We start from the raw sequence: 22356 nt of genomic DNA, 5'->3' as shown, positions 1-22356 counted from the left end.
CAGTGGTTCCCAAACTTTTTGTGCCCAAGGCACACCAAAGGACAAGTAAAAATCTCAAGGCACACCTATTGTGCGAAATAGCCCTTATAACACGTGTTATCACTCATATCATGTAAAATATCTGTAAATGTGCATAATTATTTACTAATGCCAAATAAAATGTATAGATAGAACAATCAGTGGTTCAAGTTAGTATATTCCTCAGTGTAACATATCCACTAGTTGCAAAGCTTAAACATTTTTATATATTTTTTTATTTTAAGGGAAAGGATGTTTTCACTACTCAGTTTGTCAACTATGTTACGGACAAACTTGATGTCATTACAATCATTTGATTAAGTCCTGCACTTCAAGTAAAATCAAATTTGAAAGGCTCTTGAGTCTATTCTACCATATATCCAAAGATTTTTTAAAGTTTAAAAAATAATTGTATTAAAGTTTTGTTTTTTCATGTGATATGTTCAGCACTGTCATTAAGTTTAGGGATATTTTGTATTATAAAACTACCATACAGGTCATTTTGATAGTTTTAAGAGATGTCATGTAAAACTCCAACCTGTGTAGATATACATTATACTATAAAGGATATCAGAAGCACTATTTTAGATATTTTAAATTTGAAAAAATGAGGTGCAACATAGTTGACAATGAAAGTCAAACATTTGACGCAAATAACATAGTTGACTGGACACATTATTAACCATCAGCACTATGTTAATTTCAAGGCAGAAGTGCAAAATTCCATTGATAATGATGTGTAATGACGTCTACATGTCGTAGAAATTGTCAACTAGGTTACCTGTCAACTAAGTTACTACAGTTATTACAGTACTGGGTAACTCAGTTGACAGGTAACCTAGTTGACAATTTCCCTATTTTGACCCATCATTTCAATGGTAGGCCTTGCCTGGATGACCACATGTCATTTTCTTGAACAGGTTAACATCACATTTGAACATATAATTGAATTAAAATCATTAAACAATTGTAAACCATAACAATGTACGTAACATTGTTGATTGTCAATGAGTATATTAATTGACCATGTGCTATTATACATAAAATATTGTAAAAATGTAGAGGACAATCACCACAGTGTGTTCAAAATGTCTGCCAAAGAGGAACATGGCATCATGTGATGCTGGTGACATGGTATTGGGACAAACAATTTTTGAGTTAAAGGGGGAAGTTCTGTTAGTAACATAGTTGACAGAACTTTTGCGGACATTCATATATTAAGATATTTAAATTATTTAAAGGGGGAAATCAATTAAAAATATGTTATTATTCTTTAGTATTTAGACTTTTGAAATAAATGAATCATTTTTTAAATTTACTTTAATGGTTTTTATTCATTATTTTGAATCCAAGACACCCTCAACTGAAAAACGGACATAGCAAAAACTGACAATTTAAGAACATCATGACACATTTCAAGCTAAATAAAGCATAGGATGCACATAATGTTTGTGTGATATTATAACATGCTTTCCAATAATAGGCAAAATATGATATTTTTGAAGAAAATAGTTAGAATAATTATAATTATCATCAATGGACATCAATGGACATGGAATGTACCCTAAATTGTAGAATCACTCAGCAGTTACATACACCAAACCTTCCAGTTATATTCCTATCAATATTATGAAGGCTTTTACAGAAGGGTTTGGTCATATATAATTCATAGCCTGAATTATATAACATTTTATACCTAAAAACATGGTGAAAATTGATATTTTAGGGCTGTTGACAGTATTTTCTGATTTATGGAGTGATAAAAAGAGATATCCAAAATCCCTTCTGTAAAAGCCTTAGATACTAATATGACTACAAAATGAAACAATAATTTTGATCCTGGCTTTATCCAAAGTTCAGATTTCGGTTCCTGAAATGTGTTAAAATATGCGCATATTTCATGAGATAATGGTTCATTTGGATATTTAAACATGCTATTTCAGAAAACTTGTAATACAAAAAACAATTGCCTTATTGTAAGTAATTAACTGGAGAAATATTTAGCTGATATCTTTAAGTTAAAAATACCCTATTCACCTGGGGTGTCTCGCCTTAATTAGATGTTTGATAAGTACAGATCACATAGTAAAACACGTACACAGATACATTATTTTGTATTTTTATTAAATTCGACAATGTCAATTTCACTTTCCACTATGTCCACCGTTGTTTTTCACAACCAATGGCAGAACTTTATTGAGGCCTGTAATTAGTCAACTACAGGTCTCTTGAGTCAGTCTTTTTCTTCCAAAAAGCTTGTGACAAGATGTTATTGCTCTTGGGGCATTAAAAACAAGATTTTAACTTTAGTTTTTTATATAATATCTGCATTTTCTATTGTGAAAAACTAAGTCTTAGTTATTTAATATATAGCGCCATCTCCTGGTTAAACCCTGAAATTGGAGAATAGTGGGAGGGCCTAACATTCCTGAATACTGGTCTTTGGCAGGCAACTGGCTGGCAACTGGCTGGCAGTCGGCAGGAAGCTGTATGCTGGGGTCCAAAATAAGAGGCTCCATCTGTACATGGCGATTAAACAGAGCCTGTATCTTACATTTTGCATTACATTTCATGTAACTAAGCTTGCTTATTTCTCCTCTGACACTTTATCTTTACAGTGACCTGTGTAGCATCCTATACATCACATGTAAGTGATTATTCTGATACCATCCTGTTTCATCGGTTATAAACTGGCAAAGCTTTATTTATTGTGGCTTTCAAAAAGATAATTTCATTGTATTTCAAAATGGCGTCCAACACAAGCACTATTTATTTATAGAAAGAGAAATGGTTAAGTTTGTTATTACCAGTGTTGTGAGTTCAATATTTTTAATTAATTATAGTAAGGGAACATCTTAGGAGTTAGTGTAGTGAGTTTCAGAGCAGTGTAATACTTATTTGACCTAAAACTAAATGTTTTTATGAACATGACATGGGGATTTGCTAACTTTTGATTTCCCTCATTTTACACGACACAAATGGAGGCCACTATGGGCCAAAACTAACACGTAGGTTTCTGTAGGGTTCATGGCAGACGGATGCAGTTGCTCTCAGGAGGATATATAATAAAGGTGTGTTAGCTGCTGAGCCTATTTAGTGTGCATACGACACACCTGGCACAGTTTATTCATTTCACACGTAGCGTAGCACGTGCATGTCGTTGTCCAATCCTTTTGTCAATCCTTCTTAACCGCCATTGCCTCCGAATCAGCATTGCTATTGCATTTGACTGGTCGACGATCTGTATTTGTGTTTGCTTAACACTAGAACCGCCAATCGGGTCAATTTGACCCAGAGCTGTTTTTTATTGTGTGTAACTTTTTTTCAATAAAATATTAAAGTCTTCCAGTCCGTGACTTTTCCTGAAAGTGTGTTATGTAGCACCCTATGTTGTTAAAAATTGTCAATATGAAGTCAGATTGAAGAAATCGCCCAAAAAATTGCCATTTATACCTATTTCCGCCCAGCGGGTCATATTGACCCCCCCCCCTTTTCATATAAACATGACGTGTTGCTATAGCAACGCCTTTTGTCTACTGCGGTTCCTTATAGATTGAGAGATAGATTGAGAGAGAGAGAGATAGATGGATAGATATATTGATAGATAGTTATAGAGAGAGAGAGAGAGAGAGAGATAGAGACAGTCTGTAGTGAAGGAGTGCGCTCCCGCTCACGGGAGACTGCTCGCGCTGCGCTCCGCAACAAACAGCTGTGGGGCGAGTTGAAAGTACGTTGTGCTGGCCGCGGTGTCTAAATAATGCTTCCGGGCCAGCGGGCCATTTATAATGTCGAGCCCTGAGAGTCCACAGATTATATTGGTATACGTTTCATCCCTGTGCGATCAAAACTCACTGTTCAATAAAAGAACATTTTACCTTGAAAATCAATGCATTCTAATAGCGGGTCAATTTGACCCAGATGGCGGTTTTAGGTATAAAAAATCTCTGGCGGTTCTAGTGTTAAATAACTCAGACGAAGCTCATGTCTGAGGTCGGAAGGTAAACAGACGCCTCATATACAGCAGGTGGGCGTGGCAGTATACGCGGGAAGTTTTTCTTCTTCTTCTTCTCTCGGTTTTTTGGCGGATTGCAACTTTAAGGTGCATACCGCCACCTACTGTACTCGCCGTGAAGTTGTTTGCGGCCTGCCAGTAAACCCAAAGCAGAAGAAGAAGAAGTGACGTCAGCGGCTTCATTTGCCTAATCCACCCCCAGGAACTCATTTTGGTGTGAACGCGATCTGCTTTAGTTCATCAGAACTAAAAGAGTTCTCATGAACTATTGTGGGAAAAGTACTTGGTGTGAACGTGCCTATTGGTGACGTATGCTTTTAGTTCTAAAGTTTTCAGTTCAAATATTCTGCTGCTTTTTCATGCATTTAGACTTGTATTTTCTTGTTCTTATTTCACATTCAAGTCCCCTCCATTCATGAACCCTTTAAAGTACTCAGCCACACCACTTATATACCACGTGCGACTGTTGCCATGTCAGTTAATCTTTCAAATACAAGGTTGCTTGTTTGATTCAAGCTCTTGTAGTCAATATGTCAAGGTATTTATCCATAACATTTTATCAGCTAACTAATGACACACACTCAGAGGATTTTTATAAACGTTTTAAGTATTGCACATCTTTAAACATGACTCTTATAAATCACTTTTAAAACCAGCGATGCACTACAGTGTCAGCTTTTCTAAAATAGAAACTTCAATGTTCACATCTTTCTAAATTATTCTACTTTTCAATGACCTACAAATAATCCTAATAATAATCCCATTTTCAATCTTCCAACTGTTCATCTTTTTTGGTCAATTAACAAACCTGTTACAAATGTGTTGTTCAACAAATTTGAGCCTTTGCCACATTTATTTGATCACCATGGAAACCTTTGATCTCTGGACACGTCGTTAGCTCAAATATAAACACCTGTGTCATGGAACACGATGATGTCATAACTCCAACTGACATGCTCAGAGCAGCAGACTTCAGATAATGGTTAATGGTCCTGCCCTCAACAGCTCTACGTCAATTATGGGGTGTCATCATATGCCGTTTCCATGGAAACGCATCCCTCGTCATAAAACACGATGTCGCTGTAACTCCAATGGACACGGTCCGATCGCCCCCCAAACTTCGCTTGTATATCACCGGTCCATGCCTCAACAGCTTTACGCCAAATCTACTAAAACTAAACACACGGAATTCTGACGTGATTCAAGATGGTGCCTGTGTCGGCTCGCCGCTCCCTCAGCTCTCTACCTTTAGCTAACCTGTTTTTGTTTTATGTTTGTCAGAATGTCTCTGCTCTGCTCGTTTACGATCGCCAAGCTCTCCTCCACCTCAGACCCTCACTGGAGTTGATATTGCTGCCCAAACCTACATCTGGCAACCATAAATCGTCACCCCCCCCCCTCTACTGTCGAATATTCCCACCTACCTGCGCCGATTGCCCTGCATCCTGCCTCGCCGAAAGCGCTTTAGACGACGGGGAAAGCGTGGTGGTGCACTGGTCCATCTTAAGGCATACCTGACGGCTTCTCATGGGACTCATCCACGCCTCGGATGTCATGGCCCTCCCGCTGCACGCCATGTGAGGGATCGGTGGATTCGCCCTGTTTTTCCGGAGCTGCGGACTCTGCTGGGCCCGCTGGCAGCTCCTCCTGCCCGACTGACTGCTCCCGGCCCGCGCGGCGTTCAACACGCACATCTTCGTCAGCTGAGACGCACTACACCTTCGGCAAGCCCGGAGCGAAAACTTTGCATGGCTTTGCTAAATGCTAGGTCGATAGCAAACAAAACGTTCCTGCTAAACGACTTCTTCACCTCTCGTGAACTGGATTTTATGTTCCTGACGGAGACCTGGGTCCACGCTGGCGAGTATACACCGTTCTCTGAACTTCTTCCTCCTGACTGTACATTCTTCAGCTCCCCCTGTGCCACCGGCCATGGTGGGGGCATAGCATCAGTGTTTAGAGCTAGCCTCCAATGCCGATTGCTTCACCCTGTAACTACCTATGCTAGCTTTGAGTTGCAGCTTTTTGAACTGAACCCGGCCTCGCCTATACTCTGCGCAGTCGTGTATCGTCCGCCAAAGTGCAATAAGGATTTCATAAATGACTTTTCTGACTTTCTGTCCGGGATCATGGTGAAATATGATCGTGTTTTGATCTCCGGAGACTTCAATGTCCATGTGTGTTGCGAGTCCAAACCTCTGGTTAGGGACTTTTTAAATCTCCTTGATTCTTTTGGTCTCGTTCAGTCCGTGGCTGGCCCAACACACGAAAAAGGACACACTTTGGACTTAGTATTATCGTTTGGACTGTCTGTATCTGTGGATGAAATATGTGCAGCAACGCGTATCTCAGACCATTTACCGGTTCTGTTTACAACCTCCATCCCTTCCGCAGGAGTCGAATCACGTGCCCCGGCGCGTTGTCTGCGTTCGATTAACCCCTTGACTGCCTCACAGTTCTCTGATGTTTTTAATGCTTCTCCGATCTGTACATTAGATGTGAACTGTGCTTTTAATGCTGATGAGCTTATCTCCATGTTTGACTCGACATGCACACTAATACTGGATTCTGTTGCTCCTTTTACGCTTAGACGCACCAAAGTTCTATCAGAGCCGTGGCTCAATGACTGTACTCGTGCTCTCAGACGCGCTTGCAGACGTGCAGAGAGAAAATGGAAAAAGGATAAACTCCATGTCTCACTAGAAATCCTTCGTGCTTGCCTTTCTGACTACCAGACGGCAGTCAAAGCAGCCAAAACAGAGCACATTTCTCTGTTAATCTCCAAAAACAGCCATAAACCTCAGGTTCTTTTTAATGTCCTCAACTCTATCATTAATCCCTGTGATGTTTCTTCTATTGTCCCATTGACTACTCTCTGTGATAAGTTTCTTACATTTTTTATTGAAAAAGTATCTGCTCTTAGGCTAGCCCACACTAGTGCTACCCCAGATCCTGCTCCTTTTCTGTGCCCTGCTGTCCTCGACCATTTTGAGCCTGTATCCCTCTCTTCTCTCTCGGATGTAGTCAAGCACCTGCGGCCGACAAACTGCACCTCAGACAGCATTCCCTCTCGCCTTCTCAGAGATGTTTTTGATTCAGTTGGAGCAAGTATTTTATTACTTTTAAACACCTCTCTTAGCTCAGGATGTGTCCCAGCTGCCTTCAAACATGCCGTGGTTAAGCCACTACTTAAAAAGAAAAATCTCGACCCCTCCATTCTCGCAAATTTTAGGCCCATCTCCCAGCTACCTTTTTTATCAAAAGCCCTGGAGCGAGTAGTCTACGCCCAGCTGCAGTCCTTTTTAACCATGCATGGAATCCATGAAAAGTTTCAGTCTGGCTTCAAACCCATGCACAGCACTGAAACAGCCCTTTTAAGAGTTTTTAATGATCTGCTCCTAGCCGCCGACTCAGGTAGCTCCGCTGTCTTGGTGCTGTTAGACCTGACAGCTGCCTTTGACACTGTGGACCATAGCATCCTGTTGTCACGGCTTGAACAGTCCGCTGGCATCACAGGCTCTGCCCTTGCATGGTTCAGGTCCTACCTGACAGACCGTAGCTTCTCGGTACAGCTAGGTGCCTTCTCCTCTGCCAAAGCCCCTCTTTCCTGTGGGGTTCCCCAAGGCTCGATTCTGGGCCCCATCCTTTTTCTACTGTACATACTGCCCCTAGGTTAAATTCTCACAAAACATAATATTCCCTTCCACTGCTACGTCGACGATGTACAGATATATCTGCCTCTCAAAGCAAATGTCAAACACTCACTACAGCAGTTGATGGACTGCTTAACAGAGATAAAATCCTGGCTGAGCAAAAACTTTCTCAACCTCAACGAGAGCAAGACTGAGGTCATCTTTTTTGGACCCCAACCTCCAGCCTCTCCGGTTGATATTCTGGGCTCTCTCAAAAAAAACATCCTCCCCTTGGTCATGAACCTTGGAGTGACCTTCACTAGCACTTTTAAATTCGACAAGCAGGTCAGCACTGTAGTCAAATCCTGCTTTTTTAAAATAAGACTATTGGCCAAAACCAAGTCGTATTTATCTTTTAATGACTTAGAAAGGGTTATTAACGCCTTTGTTACCTCAAGACTGGACTATTGCAACGCTCTGTATGTGGGTATGGACCAGGCCTCAATTAAACGCCTGCAGCTAGTCCAAAACGCAGCTGCACATTTGCTGACTGGCCACAAAAAGTGTGACCACATCACCCCAATTCTGGCCTCACTACATTGGCTTCCAGTTCGGTTCAGAATTGATTTTAAAATCCTTTTATTTGTTTTTAAAGCACTAAATGGGCTGGCTCCGGCCTATATAGCTGAACTCTTCCAGCGCTACACCCCAGCCAGAGCTTTAAGGTCTGCTGACCAGCTGCTGCTGGTAGTGCCCAAGACCAGGCTTAAAACCCGAGGGCACCGAGCCTTCGCAGCAGCTTGCCCTAGGCTCTGGAACACTCTGCCCCTCCATGTGAGGTCGGCCCAGACCCTAGGGGTTTTTAAATCTACACTAAAAACACACTTCTTCTCTCTGGCCTTCTAGTTAGAGCGGAGTACGACTCCTGACTTTTCCTTGTGTTTTATTTTAATTTTTTATATATATCTGTTGTAATTTATTGTCTTTTATTGTGATTTAGTGTGAAAATGCTCCAAACGGCCCAAAAGTTCACAGGTTTAGTAACGATGCAGCCATCAACGCATCTAAGCGTATTATGGGATGTCATCAAATGCCGTTGGCATGGCGACAGATCATTCGCCATCAAGTTAGTTCAAAAGTTTGCAGTTCAAATATTCTGCTGCTTTTCCAAGCCTTTTTACTTTCTTTTCTTCTCTCATCACACATTCAAGCCCCCAGTGTTCATGTATCATTTCAATCTAAATTCTTCACTTTCTTCTTACACATTACATTTCAGCATAGCAGTTTAGCGTCAGCTTTTCAGCATAAAGCATTCCCACTAGCAATTTCTTCAGGAATTGCATTCTCTAGTTTTGTGTTTTTATGCTAATCTTAACACTTAAACTAAGGCATCACAGAGATATTAACCTGTTCAACCCGGAGGCCCCGGCCCGCGGGGCTTCTTCACATTTAAAAACCTATTAATGTGTCATACCCACATAACGGGAAGAAACTCAGCTAACTGACAATACGAACCATTTTTACCGAAACAAAGCACAAGTCTCACAAGAAGCGTCTAAATGAGCCCTGAGCGAAGAAATGCTAACACACTTAGCACAGAACTCTAGGTATAAATACCCTTATTACATATCAGATCTGCACAAACAAGATATCGATTAGCACAGATTCTAGGGGTATAAGTATCATCACTGAGCGATCAGAACTCGCGACAGGGGAAGCAAACACAGAGCTTTACGGAGCAAAAACGGGACATTGTCTTACCTATGCTGTTGTTCTGATCAAAAGTTTTGTTCAATGGCATTAAAACGATAAAAGCGCTGCTTAAGGTTAATCCATAGGTTAATCCAATGTGTCTGAAATGATTACTGATAATCCATCTTCATATTTATGTCAATAACGGAGTTTTGCTATGAGAGCTACCGGTTTTGGGCATTCTGGCTACGCATCAATCATTCACCAATGGGTAATGTTTAGATGGATTTTAGGAACTTCCCCTCGATTCTATTGGCTGTAACGGTTAAAAAGAGGTGTCAATCATCAACATCGACCGAGGGGGGCCATAGATGTGGAAAATGCACCCAAATGACCCCAGAAGTGTTTTTTTTTGCTAAACCTCTCTAAAAAGGTCAAATGACACTTGGTTTGTATCAATCTTGATACAGGGTACTTATTATATGTTATAGTTTGGATTCCTAAAGCTTTTAGTCTACTATCCCATCATTCAAGGGTGGTTTTCACTATAAAGTAATGTGTTTTTTTTGGACGGACACTATGATTTACATTTTTTTTACTATGTTCAATCTGAATTTACTTTAAAATAAAAAAATTCTATATTGATTCTGACTTTTCTACATCCAACTCACAGGTTTATCATTGCTTTGAGAAAAAAGATAATTAATTTACCCCTTTTAGAAGTTATAGTAATTCGTTCTGGGAATGTCATTTTTGAGCCCGAAGCCTAAGGTCTGCTGCATGTTTTGTTGAATGTGTTATATTTGATGAAAACATTTAAATATTAAGAGTACATACAAAATAGGGGGAAATTAGAAGGTCAATGATAGAAATATAGAATAGAAAATATCAAGAAGATACTGTATATTATATCTAGAATAAAACAGTTTAGTGCCGGATGTACAACAATATTAATAGGAGGATGTGCAAAACAGACAAACTAATTAGGCTTTATTAAAACATTAAATAATACTTTAGGTTAAAGGTGGGGTAGGTAAGTTTGAGAAACCGGCTCGAGATACACTTTTTGTTATATTCCATGGAATGCTCTTAATATCCCGATAGCAATGAATATCTTAAGTGCTTTGACAAAAAATCCATAAAAAAATGTTATCTGTGGAAGCCGTAGTACTGTAAAAAGCACGACCAATCATTTTAGCCGGCCCGGCTAAAATAACTGGACGGCCTACCCAGCTGTCAGCCTTCCATCTGTGCACAAACTTATCTCGTACCCTCATTGGTCATGTGCGCGTTTCTGTGTGTTGGCTCTGTAAGAAAGTGGCAGATTTTTTCCGGCTGTGTATTTTCAAATTCTTGCGCACTCGAGCTGGTTTCTCCAAAATTACGTACCCCACCTTTAAGGTCTTCTTTGAAATAAGCAAAAAGCTTAGGGGGTATCTACAGATAAATATTAAGCCTGACAAAGTACTTAACGTCTAATATATTGCATGGTTTGTTTTGGGACTTGACAATCAACTTTCCTGCAATGTTAACTATGTTGAAGCACTTATTTTAACTGATAATATACATATTTATTATACTCTTATAAGATGTATGTAGATAGAATAAGAAACGTGCAGAATATGACAGTTTAATGGTGGAGGTATACACACATATTGATAGATGTCTTGTAATGCACTGTTGAGGAACCTGTGACCCAATTGTTTCATTCATTGCAGGACTACACCGTAGTTGTGTATATGATATGTCAATAAAACGTTGAAAATCTTGAAAGGGATGTACAAAATAGCCATTATATACAGTTTTTAATGAACGATTAGAGAATAACGAGTAATGAATATGCTTTATAGGGATCTGCAGATACGTTCTTAGTCTTCTCAAGCACCCACTATCAAATATCTCGCCTGATTGTTGGCACTTGACTACACCTTCACTGAATATTACACAGGTGTAACTAAAGTCTGATTTAAGGGTTGTATATATTTCACATCATTAATCCAAATCTGTAAAGTAACTAAAATAAATGTAGTGGAGTAAAAATACCAGGTTAACCTTAAAGAAAGCCCTCAGAATTACAAAAGACCCCCATCACCCCAGCCACAAACTGTTCTGTCTGCTGCCGTCTGGCAGGCGGTACCGCAGCATCAGGACTAAAACCACCAGACTCAGGGACAGTTTCATCCCACAGGCCAGAAGACTATTAAACACCTGAACTTTTGAAACAACATCCATAACATTAATCTGGCTGCAATTTACAAATTATTGATCTAATATATCATATTCCAATCACTTGTAGACTCTTAATGCACTATTTCACTATTTTTCTTTTTGTATTTACTTCCACCATTTTATTTAGCTTGATCTGTTTTATTGTATTGCACTGCTGGAGGAGCCTGTGACCTAAGATTTTCATCGTCATAACTACACTGTAGCTATGTACGCATGACCAATAAAAGCCTTGAACCTTGAGTAGAATTACAAAGTAACAATTAATTGCATGTTTTACATACTGCTGTAACAAAAACATTTCCCAACTTGGGATCAATAAAGTATATCTTAAGATGATCGATGGCTAATGCCATATTTTCAAAATTTGCCTCTGAACCTTGACAAGTGCATGTTTCAAGGCTTATCAATTAACAACAGGAGGGGTCACAGACATAAGACCAGCTATTAAATAAAACTCTTCTGACCTGAGCTGTCATGTGGATATATGAATGCTGTCCATTATGGACACAAGCAATTTTCACCCATTTATAGATGATATTTTTTTTAAATGTGATAACACCAATATGTTTCCCATCCCCTAAACCTCCAGGGGTGTACACAGTTTAATACTGGCAACATCTAATTATGCGAAATACGAACACGTCTTTTAAAACTACAATTCCCAGTAGAGACGCGCCATAGAACATGTTGCGAAACACACAAATAGCCAGCATGTGTAGTTCTGGGGGGTGGCCTAGTTCGAATCCTGTTTTGACTAGTGTGCGGTAGGGCTGTGCATCTTCACTGGTCTCACGATTCGATTCGATTACGATTATCCTGTCAACGATTCGATTCAATTCGATATCCCGATGCATCACGATGCATCACGATTCATACCAATGCGTTGCATCCTCAATTTTCTATATTACTGCACATGGCTTATTTTTCATCAATGCATACATGCAGTAAATACATATGAACTCTCTTTTTATTATTTAGAAAGTGCTTCAGAAATCAATAACATAAATGTCTTGACATTCATTTATAAACCAAAATAAATTAATTGTATAGGTCTAGCCTCCCTATATCTGTGTGTGAAGTTGTTCCATCCTCAAAAACAAAAAACTAATGCTTCTGCAGTCTAGCTGCAGCTTCTAGCAACGGTCTTCTGTTAAAAAAAGGACACTGAATGTCCTGAATGTGGCATCACACACAGGACTTGAGTCTGAACACAGCAGACAACAGGAGTATTTACAATAGCATATACAAACAAAAATAGTGCATGTGGGTGCACACTTACATTCTCTGTTTTACTGTTACATAAATGCCATGAATGTATGAGATTAAGTTAGCTTCATTATATCTCAATCAGTGATTAAGTGAATAATAAAGTTTCTATCGGGTCACTATCAGCCTGTCACTCATTATTTTCAGGGAGGGGGCAGGGTTTGGAGGAACGGAGAGGAGACGGTGATCGCGGAAGCTTTTTTCCTCCTGCCTTCACAAACTTTACACACGTATTGTCTGAAAATTGCTAGAGGACATTCATACTCTGCAATCCAAGACTTAATTAAATCCACCAAAAACCTGACATGATTGTAACGTGATTATTTTTGAAAAACATAAATCCTTGTGTCTCTGAGCCGCAGCGACACGGAGTGATTCAGAGCGGGTCCTTCTGCTGTTGCTTCTGGACTGGTGTTCTTGTGTTGGTGGATAAAGCAGACTGCTCCGTGTTTGGTGTTGCTGTGCCGCTGTGCCGCTGTCACGTCTGTTCCCTGATCTCTGCGTCACCGACCGATTTGATATTAAAAATATATAAAAAAACGTTATAGTAAAGCCGCGGCCGGAAAATCAGGAAGCAACGTTACTACGCTATAATCGATTATCTTCCGTCACTGCATCGATACCGAATCGTCCACGTCCGCATCGCAATGCATCGTAGAAACGATTATTTTCAACACCCCTAGTGTGCGGCTTCATTCCGTTTCAAAGTGCTGTTTGACGCTCGGCGTAACCTTGGCCCACTGCCACTCCAACATTCAATCACAGAGCTTGAGGACTAATCACTAGGGATGGGTATCGTTTGAAATGTATCGATTCCGATTCTGCTTATCGATTCCCCGTTTCGATTCCAAAATTGTAAAAGAAAGAGGTCAAATGTTTAGATAGCAATATTTATCTTAATTTGTTCAAGCTTTTAACTGACATTTTTATAAATAAAAAAAATACACAATAAATGTGCTTTATTTCAACTGAGGTAGCAGCAGGAAACCTACTAAAAAATGTTTAACCTTGCATACCTAAATGACGGAGCTTCGACAACCGAGAAGGGATGTAGCCCTGACAACAAATGCTATTACCGCTCTGTGAAACTCCTCCGTTTTTCTCAGCTTTCCTTTTAATGCCAAAGAGAACGTTGTGTCGCAACTAGCTGTACCTGGCACTTCTGGACATGCAAGCGGCGGGTCCGGGGTGCTAGTGCTGGCTATTGATGCCATACTCGGGCTCGGAGACCGCAAGCCATTAAAGACTGTACATTATTTTATCTCGATGCCGTGCTGTCTTAAATGTTTGCTTGAATTAGAAGTGTAACCTGACGAACAAGCTATTAGCTTGCCACAGGCATTGCACTTTGCCTTGCCTTTCTCTTTTTGTGTGTGGTGGAGCCACACTTTTGAGCGTTAACCGCGATCCATATTTGGTGTTATGAGGTGACTGAGTGCATGCTGCTTGGTATCTAAACAAATCATATCACACGCTGCTGTTCCGTTGATGCGTGACGTTGTCACGTTACTACAGGTCCTTACAGATAGCTACGTAGCCTTAGCCTACGTCCGTGCAGATATGTAGGCTTTCTTTGCAATACTAAAGGGTTAGTCTACCGCATTTAGGAACCGAAATTTTGTATTTTGTATGGGTACCCGGTACTAGGGCTGCTCGATTATGGCAAAAATCATAATCTCGATTATTTGGGTCAATAATTGATATCACGATTATTAAAAACGATTATCCATTTACGTTGAAAACATCCATTTATTGAAAAAAAATTGAACAGTATGTTTTTAACAGTTGATTACCCTGAACTTTAAGTATAATTCAACTGAAAAACTAATTAAAAAAAATAAAAATAATAATAAAAAATAAATAATCGTTTTATTTCGATTACGTTGTTTTCGTAATCGTTGCAAGCCAAAATTGTAATTAAAATACGATTAATTGAGCAGCCCTACCCGGTACCCGGCATTTTGTTATCGGTTCTCATCTGGAACCGAGTTTCGGTTCCCAACCCTACTAATCACGGGGTTTGTCAAGCAAAGCGAATGGTGTAGTCCCAAACGATAGCTGAGGATTATGGGTAGTGTAGTGTCTTCGGCCATCCTAAACCCCGAAAAAACTATTTGTTTCTCCGAATCGAAGGGGAAAAACACAAAAGCATTGTACACAATTTAAACCAATCAATGTTGTGTAATTAACAAGGATAATCTGGTGTTTTTGAGTTGATGAGTAGTGCAGATATCACTGTAAAATCAATCGACAGTAAGGAGAATGCTTACTTCCGGGTGTAAAATTATCCGTTATCCAATGGGAATGGACGCTCACATTGCCTTTAACTGCCGCCGACATGGAGGGATGCGGTGCTTCCCTGAGCATGAAATACCGCCGCCGATGGGAATACATTGCAATCAGTTGAAAGCTCTTTGCGTCTGTTTATGAAGCTGAAGGAGACTCAGTGCGCCACAACTGCACGCCAAGGACCCAGACCAAGCGTCGCTCTTGGACGATCAGGGAGTGAGACTGTGGGTGCGTCTCACTTCGGTTATTTTTAATTTCCTCGCTCCTCGGGCTCGGTATCACCGGAAGTTGATTTGTCTGCGCCATCTTGAGTACGTCCCAGTGGCCTTATTTTTGCCGGAGGACTGTTAGATGTATTCATTGTTCTCACGTCCCAGGAGAGAAGCTTAAAGGGGACCTATCATGCAAAATGCACTTTTGTACGTCTTTTATACATGAATATGTGTCCCCGGTGTTCGAGGGAACTCACCAAGTGTCAGAAAACACAACCCTCTCTATTTTCCTCCATACCCAAATCTCTAAAAAAGGGGCTGCAACGGATCTGATAAAAACTGATCCAGATTTGAACACTGTCCTGACGTCAGGACAGTGGCGCTACGGCTATTGGGCCAACTCCACCAATCAGGAGGAGACAGCCACGGCCATTGCCGTTCGAAAGCGCTGGAGACGCTGTAGTACATATGCCAGGCCTGTAGATGGTGCTGTTCTCACTGAATCTGCCCTTGCAAAAACAGAGCAAAAAAATGTCAAATTGAGCAAAATGAGGCATGGCTAAAATGCATGATGTTTGGTATTTTGAAAAAAAAAAAGTATAAATATGCCTTATATAGGTATGGTCCTACACTATATTATTCAAATATAGCATGATAGGTTCACTTTCAAATAAGGAGACTAATGGAGTCTCTCAAAAGGTTCAAATGGGTACTTTAATTAAGTAGCGCGGTAATGAAACAAACAGAGGTTAGTGGGAGAGAGCAGCTGCAGCTGTTGTCTCGCAGTCGTTCCGGAGGAAAGAGAGCGAACAAAGCTCCGTCACCTATCTATATATCTCATCATTTGGCTCCTCCTCTTCAATGGCGGCTGGCGACGCAGGGGGTCCTCCCGCCTCGGTCTTCTATGTCCGATATCGCGCATAACAGAGGATTTAGACGTTGTATTTATTGCATAACTCCACGCGCCTTTTCTCCTCATGGACTCATTCATGACTTTTTATTTAATGCATTTTAACGGCTGTAATCGTTGTTAACGTAATACCGGAAGTTAAGCTCACTGTTGATATTCCGGAGACTTCTTCCGGTAAAGCTTTTCAAAATAAACTTTAGCAACAACGTTAGCCACAGACGAATGCTAACCGGAAATGTTTTCAAAATAAAACAGTTTTAAGCTTACTGTATGTTTAAACTAAATTACGTCATTAAACATTGATTTTAATTTCTTACAGGACCGAGGATCGAGGAGTGATAACGGAGGAGCGATAATCGAGGAACTACCAGACCATCCTCCGGTGAAATCCTCAGACACTCGCCCCGCCCCTACTGTGTATCGCTCACTGATTGGACGATGCAGCGCATGCACTGATCTGGCTGCTGTCAGACGATCAGCTGTGCGGCGTCATCACAAATGGACGTCGCTTCACGTGACGCTCCGGAGGAAACAACGTCCCATTGCTCTTAAAACTAATTTCCCTGCTTCTCGTGGTTTCCTTGCGTCTCTCCATGCTTCCCTGGTGGGAGGGACTAGTCGCAGGGAAACGACGCAAGTGAGGGACGCAAGGAATCCATTTAACCGAAGTGAGATGCACCTAAAGTTGGTCTCTCAGGTAGGACAGCAACAGGCAGCCATGGTGATTCCCCATTGTCTGACGGTGGGCTGTTGTCCACAAAGTTTCTGAACTGTAGAAGTTCCTCTCTGCTATATTGTATAGCAACCCAGTCTCACAGCATTTCGTGTTATAGTCACAAAATTCATCTATTGATTCGTGTTAACCAACACGGTTTCCCCATTTTTTTCGTGTCACACAGAACGATTTTAAAAGCAATGTAAATCATGACAAATTAGAAGGAAAAAAAGATTAAAAAAATACAGATTTCAGTATTCTGAGGCTCTGAGCCCCATTTATTTTCCTCGCGGACGGCAAAAAAAGTCCGACATTATACAATTTAAAATAAAAACAATAATCGTGGCTTGATATTGAGTAAGAACATGTTTTTATGAACCACACAGCTTCCGGTCTGCCAAGACCCGACCGGACAAAAATACGTGGTGCAGGCACGAAACATACTACCAATAGAAATACATTGCTTTTAAAATCGTTCTGTGTGACACGAAAAAAATGGGAAAATCGTGTTGGTGAACACGAATCAGATTAAATGCATTTTTTATTTATTAAATGCTGTGAGACTGGGTTGTGTATAGCAGAGTTGGTGTGGTCGACTCGCATGTTAAGGACCGGGTTAAAAGTACACGGCAAAAAGTAAATAAACACTGAAAAAATACGATAAAAAGCTAAAGTTGGAGAGGAGCCAAATCTTCCATCTTCACCGGCGCACCATTTTACTTTTTATAGGCTAATAATGTTAACCATGTTCACTTCACAAGCTTGGGAGCCTGCTAATGTCGCTGATTAGCTCTAACCTTTAAGTAGCTACAGCTGACGCCAATATTCATGTTTTGCTAGTATTTTGTCATAAACTAAATTAACATATTTTACATCAAAAGTTCCCTTAGTCTTATCTCAGCTTGACATAGAGTGACTTAAAGGTCCCATGTCATGCTTTTCCGGTTATTACCCGTCCCCTTGTGTGTTATGAAGGTTTTTATGCATGTAAACGGTCTGCAAACTCACAAACCCTCAAAGTACACCCTGTAGCGAGTAAAACTCTAACACAGAAAATACCTGTCTATGCTGCCCCAGAACGCCTCATTGGAGATTTCTCTTTTTCCATTGTTTTCTTCCTGGGTACAGTGACGTGCCCATACCCAAATGAACCCATTGGTCCAAATGGAAATCCGTGGAGCCGTTATGTTACGTCCGCGGAGCCGTTACGTTACTTCCTCACACACACACACTTGTCGTGTTCAAAATTCCAGGAAAGACAAACGACTTCTAAGTTCAACTATTTATTATGAGAGAGCAAAAGATATATATTCACTTGGCCAAGGACTCCGTCACGTCATAGAAATTACAGCCAGCAAAGCTGTAATCTGTAACCACCATATCCGTAAAGAGCCGCGACCCTCATGCGTGCATACATTTTTATTACACAGGGCGTTGCCTGTACATTTATTGGTCAAGACTAGCTGAAGAGATACCATGGTTTAGACTTGGTTCTCTTTGGTAGGTGCACAGACTTTGGCAACACGATCCTCCAATCAGCATTCGGCCGGCCTGTGGAAGTCCCTCCCTACTCTGGCACCATCATACGAAATTTGTTTTCGCTAACGTTTCTACAGAAAAAGTGGAATCTTCATAAGGCTGCTTCCTAGCTATGTGTGGGAGTGGAGCTCACCCAAAGCTCAAGGCCGGAGTGATGTCCTGTTTATGAATAACTCTTTGTATTCTTCCAGTGTCTGCACCTGACCTTGCTACATTAGCATTGCAAGCTAAAGATGTCTATTTATTCCAAAGTCACAGCCACATAAATGAGCACAATAAGCTTATAATGTAATAATAAGAATCAGTCTTTCTAATGTTATATAAAAATAGCCTCCACACACTCAATCTTTTCTCAGCTGCAGCTCCGCCAATTTCTCCACCCTGAGACGGCGGGACGCGGCGAGGCTGTGAGTCTGTGTGTGAGCACACACACAAACTCCCAGCCAGGCCGTGGGTGTGTGTGTGTGCTCGGGCTGGTTTCGGGCTGGGTTTCGCTGTGTCTCGCTGTCTCGCAGACGGCCACTGGGCTCACAGGGAGGGGGGGGGGGGCAGGAGCTCCAACAAGCCCTTTAGGACAGATAGTGAGTACACACACTATACAGAGATGCTGTATGAGAAACCAATGTGAGTTTGGAAAATTGCACAATATAAATCTATTTTAGTATACCTCAACAATGGAATTATGATCAGTAGAAATGGCCATGACATGGGACCTTTAAGTATTTTATGGAGCCATAGGCCGTATGATAACATGCTGATGTTTAACAGAAACGCTGTTTACCATGTGTAAAGCTTTAGAGCCTGCTAATGTTTGCTAATTAGCGCTAACCATTAAGTAGCTGAGGCTAATGGGAATGTTTTGCAGATATTTGGTCATAAACCTAACTGAAACCCTTAATAATCATTTGATGATGCTGCATTTACCTAACAGCTAATTAAACTAGTTTAATTTTCAGCTTGACATAATGTGGCTTAAGATATGCTAATTCTGTCTCTCTTGTTGACGTTTTTTTTATAGGTCACTGATCAAGGAGGATTTGTAGAAAATGTAAATGTAGATTATCTCAGCTATGTCCCTTTAAGTTACTTGTTACTGCTGTTTTTTAATTAGTCCTTTACAAGGCTTTAAACACACAGAATTGTACTCAATGTTTTTGTTTTCCAAATAAATGTGGTACATTGTAGGTCATTAGTACTTGTTTGTATTACGGGATGACATTTTTCGACTGAGGGTAGAGAGCCGTGAAGACAGCATATCGTGTCAGCCCGCAGCACTTCTTACACTGACTCAAGGCTATGATGAAAGGTCAGTGGTGGGCTGGCAGGGCAAGGGTGAGCGGAAGAAAAACATACGAATCAAGCGCTGTAGACTCTAGGCTGTGTGACCACACATAGATTTAATAACAGTCCACCAGGCACAAAGGCAGTGTGGCCGAAGGGAAGAGGAAGGAGGGGGGCTGAGCGAAAAAATAAATAAACACACTCACACACGCTTGTGGTTATTTTTCATACAGAGACCCACCACATCCTAACTCTTGTTATTTTCTAACCCAAAAACCTCACAACTTCCTTCACTGATGTTGATGTGAACAAATTAAAGTATGACCCTTTTTATATCTTTATTTCAAAATATTTCTTTGTATGTTTCTAGACATAAAGATCACCTATTTAATCATTCAAATAGACAAATATGCCACAACTGCATGTTTCTGCATGTGTTTTATTCAAACAGATTAGACCTTAAGTCCGATAGGTCTATGTTTACAACAGTAAATAAAAAGCTTTGATGAAGACTAGCCCGAAATGATCTAGTAACGAGATGGAGATTTGCTTTTGGAAAATGTTGCAGATCATTACTTAAAGGTAGGGTAGGTAAGTTTGAGAAACCGGCTCGAGATACACTTTTTGTTATATTCCATGGAATGCTCTTAACATCCCGATAGCAATGAATATCTTAAGTGCTTTGACAAAAAATCCATAAAAAAATGTCATCTGTGGAAGCCGTAGTACTGTAAAAAGTACGACCAATCATTTTAGCCGGCCCGGCTAAAATAACTGGATGGCCTACCTGCCTGTCAGCCTTCCATCTGTGCACAAACTTATCTCGTGCCCTCATTGGTCATGTGCGCGTTCGTGTGTGTTGGAGGAGGGGCTCTATAAGGAAGTGGCAGATTTTCTCCGGTTGTGTATTTTCAAATTCTAGCGATCTCGAGCCGGTTTCTCAAACTTACCTACCCTACCTTTAAAGGGGACCTATTATGCAAAATGCACTTTTTGATGTCTTTTATACATAAATATGTGTCCCCGGTGTGTCAGGGAACTCACAAAGTGTCAGAAAACAAAACGGGGATTCTAACAAGCAGATCCAGAATTTTCGCTCCTATAACGTAATTGGCGACATCCGGCCGACGTGACAGGTCCCGACCTATCGTCTCCGGCACACGTGACACGTCCCAACCTATCGTCTCTGTATACAGTCGCAGCTGTGTGTCTGTGTATTCAGCAGGATGTCTGCTGGAGGCTTAGAGTAAAGTTGTTATATAGTGTTGGGTGTAATGCAGTTACAGTAATGTATTACTTTTTGCTGTAATTAAGTAATGTAACGCATTACTAATGTAATTTGGGTAATATACTACCCGTTACAATTCTCAGTAACGCAGTTACAACTAATTTCAACCCAAAATGAAATGGTGTTTTGTTTTTTAAGAATTCACTAACATCGCGAGACATTCCGACACCAGAGAAAAATTGTGCCGGTAGATTAGTAAACCTGGTGTTTACGTAATCAGTCAGGCTGATCTTGATGAGCCTGAACTGGGTGTTCTTTTCCCCATAATGACCAAGTCGCTGCACATTATCCCACTTATTACATGGCCAGATACTAAACAAACTAAGGAATCGACTCCCAATATTAATTGAAATGATTTTATTGACTTAAAATGATCGTATTTCCTCCGCTAAGAAAAAAAAAACTCCGTTCCACGGTGCACCAACGGCTGGAACTGCGACAACAACAACTTTACGGCAGCACTGTCCAACTCTGTTCACAGTTTCTGATCCACTAACAAGTCCTTAAACACTGTAGAGCCCATACCGTGTTCCTGTTAGTGTTTACTTCTTGTCTGTCTTCTTCTGTTCATTTATCTGACGTCCAGCGCTCCGTCTTTTACCTTCTCTTTCTTGATCCTCCTTAGCAACGGAATAGACCAATCAGAATCGAGTATTCAACTAAGCCTTGTAATAAAAGTTGTTAGTAGCCTTAAGGGCCTACACAGTTGCTGCACTAAACTACATTTTAGCATTTAAAATACCTAGCCATTATTTTTTTATTATTTTATTATTTTTTATTTTGGTGAAAGTGACAAAAATTAATATAAAAGTAGTGTAACTCATTACATTTCAGAGATAGTAATATTGTAATGTAACTTATTACTTAAAAAAGACAGTAATAAGTAATGTATTACATTTTGGAAGTAACTTGCCCAACACTGTATATATATAATACATATAATGACACTGTTCTAGCGGTAAACACTTAAGAAAGAACATGTCAAGCTGTATCAGAAACAATGTGTGGCGTGTTTTGGGAGTAATATGCTGTGTGTTTACATTAGCAAGCGAGCTAACCATGGAGCTAATGCTGTAGGCTACTGGAGAGAATATGTCCTTGTGGTAAACCCTGCGAGAGAAAAAGGTTTGAGCTCCATACTGTTTCAGAAATAAAGCTTGAAGTGGTTAGTTAGGAGCATAACATGGCATTTAATCACTGCAGCGTTTAGCTGAGCTTCTCCCCGTATAAATCTCTAGCAGGGGGAAGCTGTGTGACGCTACAAAGGGGCGTG

Source organism: Trematomus bernacchii, unplaced genomic scaffold (genome assembly GCF_902827165.1).
Source record: "Trematomus bernacchii unplaced genomic scaffold, fTreBer1.1, whole genome shotgun sequence".
NCBI lineage: Eukaryota > Metazoa > Chordata > Actinopteri > Perciformes > Nototheniidae > Trematomus > Trematomus bernacchii.
This window is presented reverse-complemented; position numbering follows the sequence as displayed.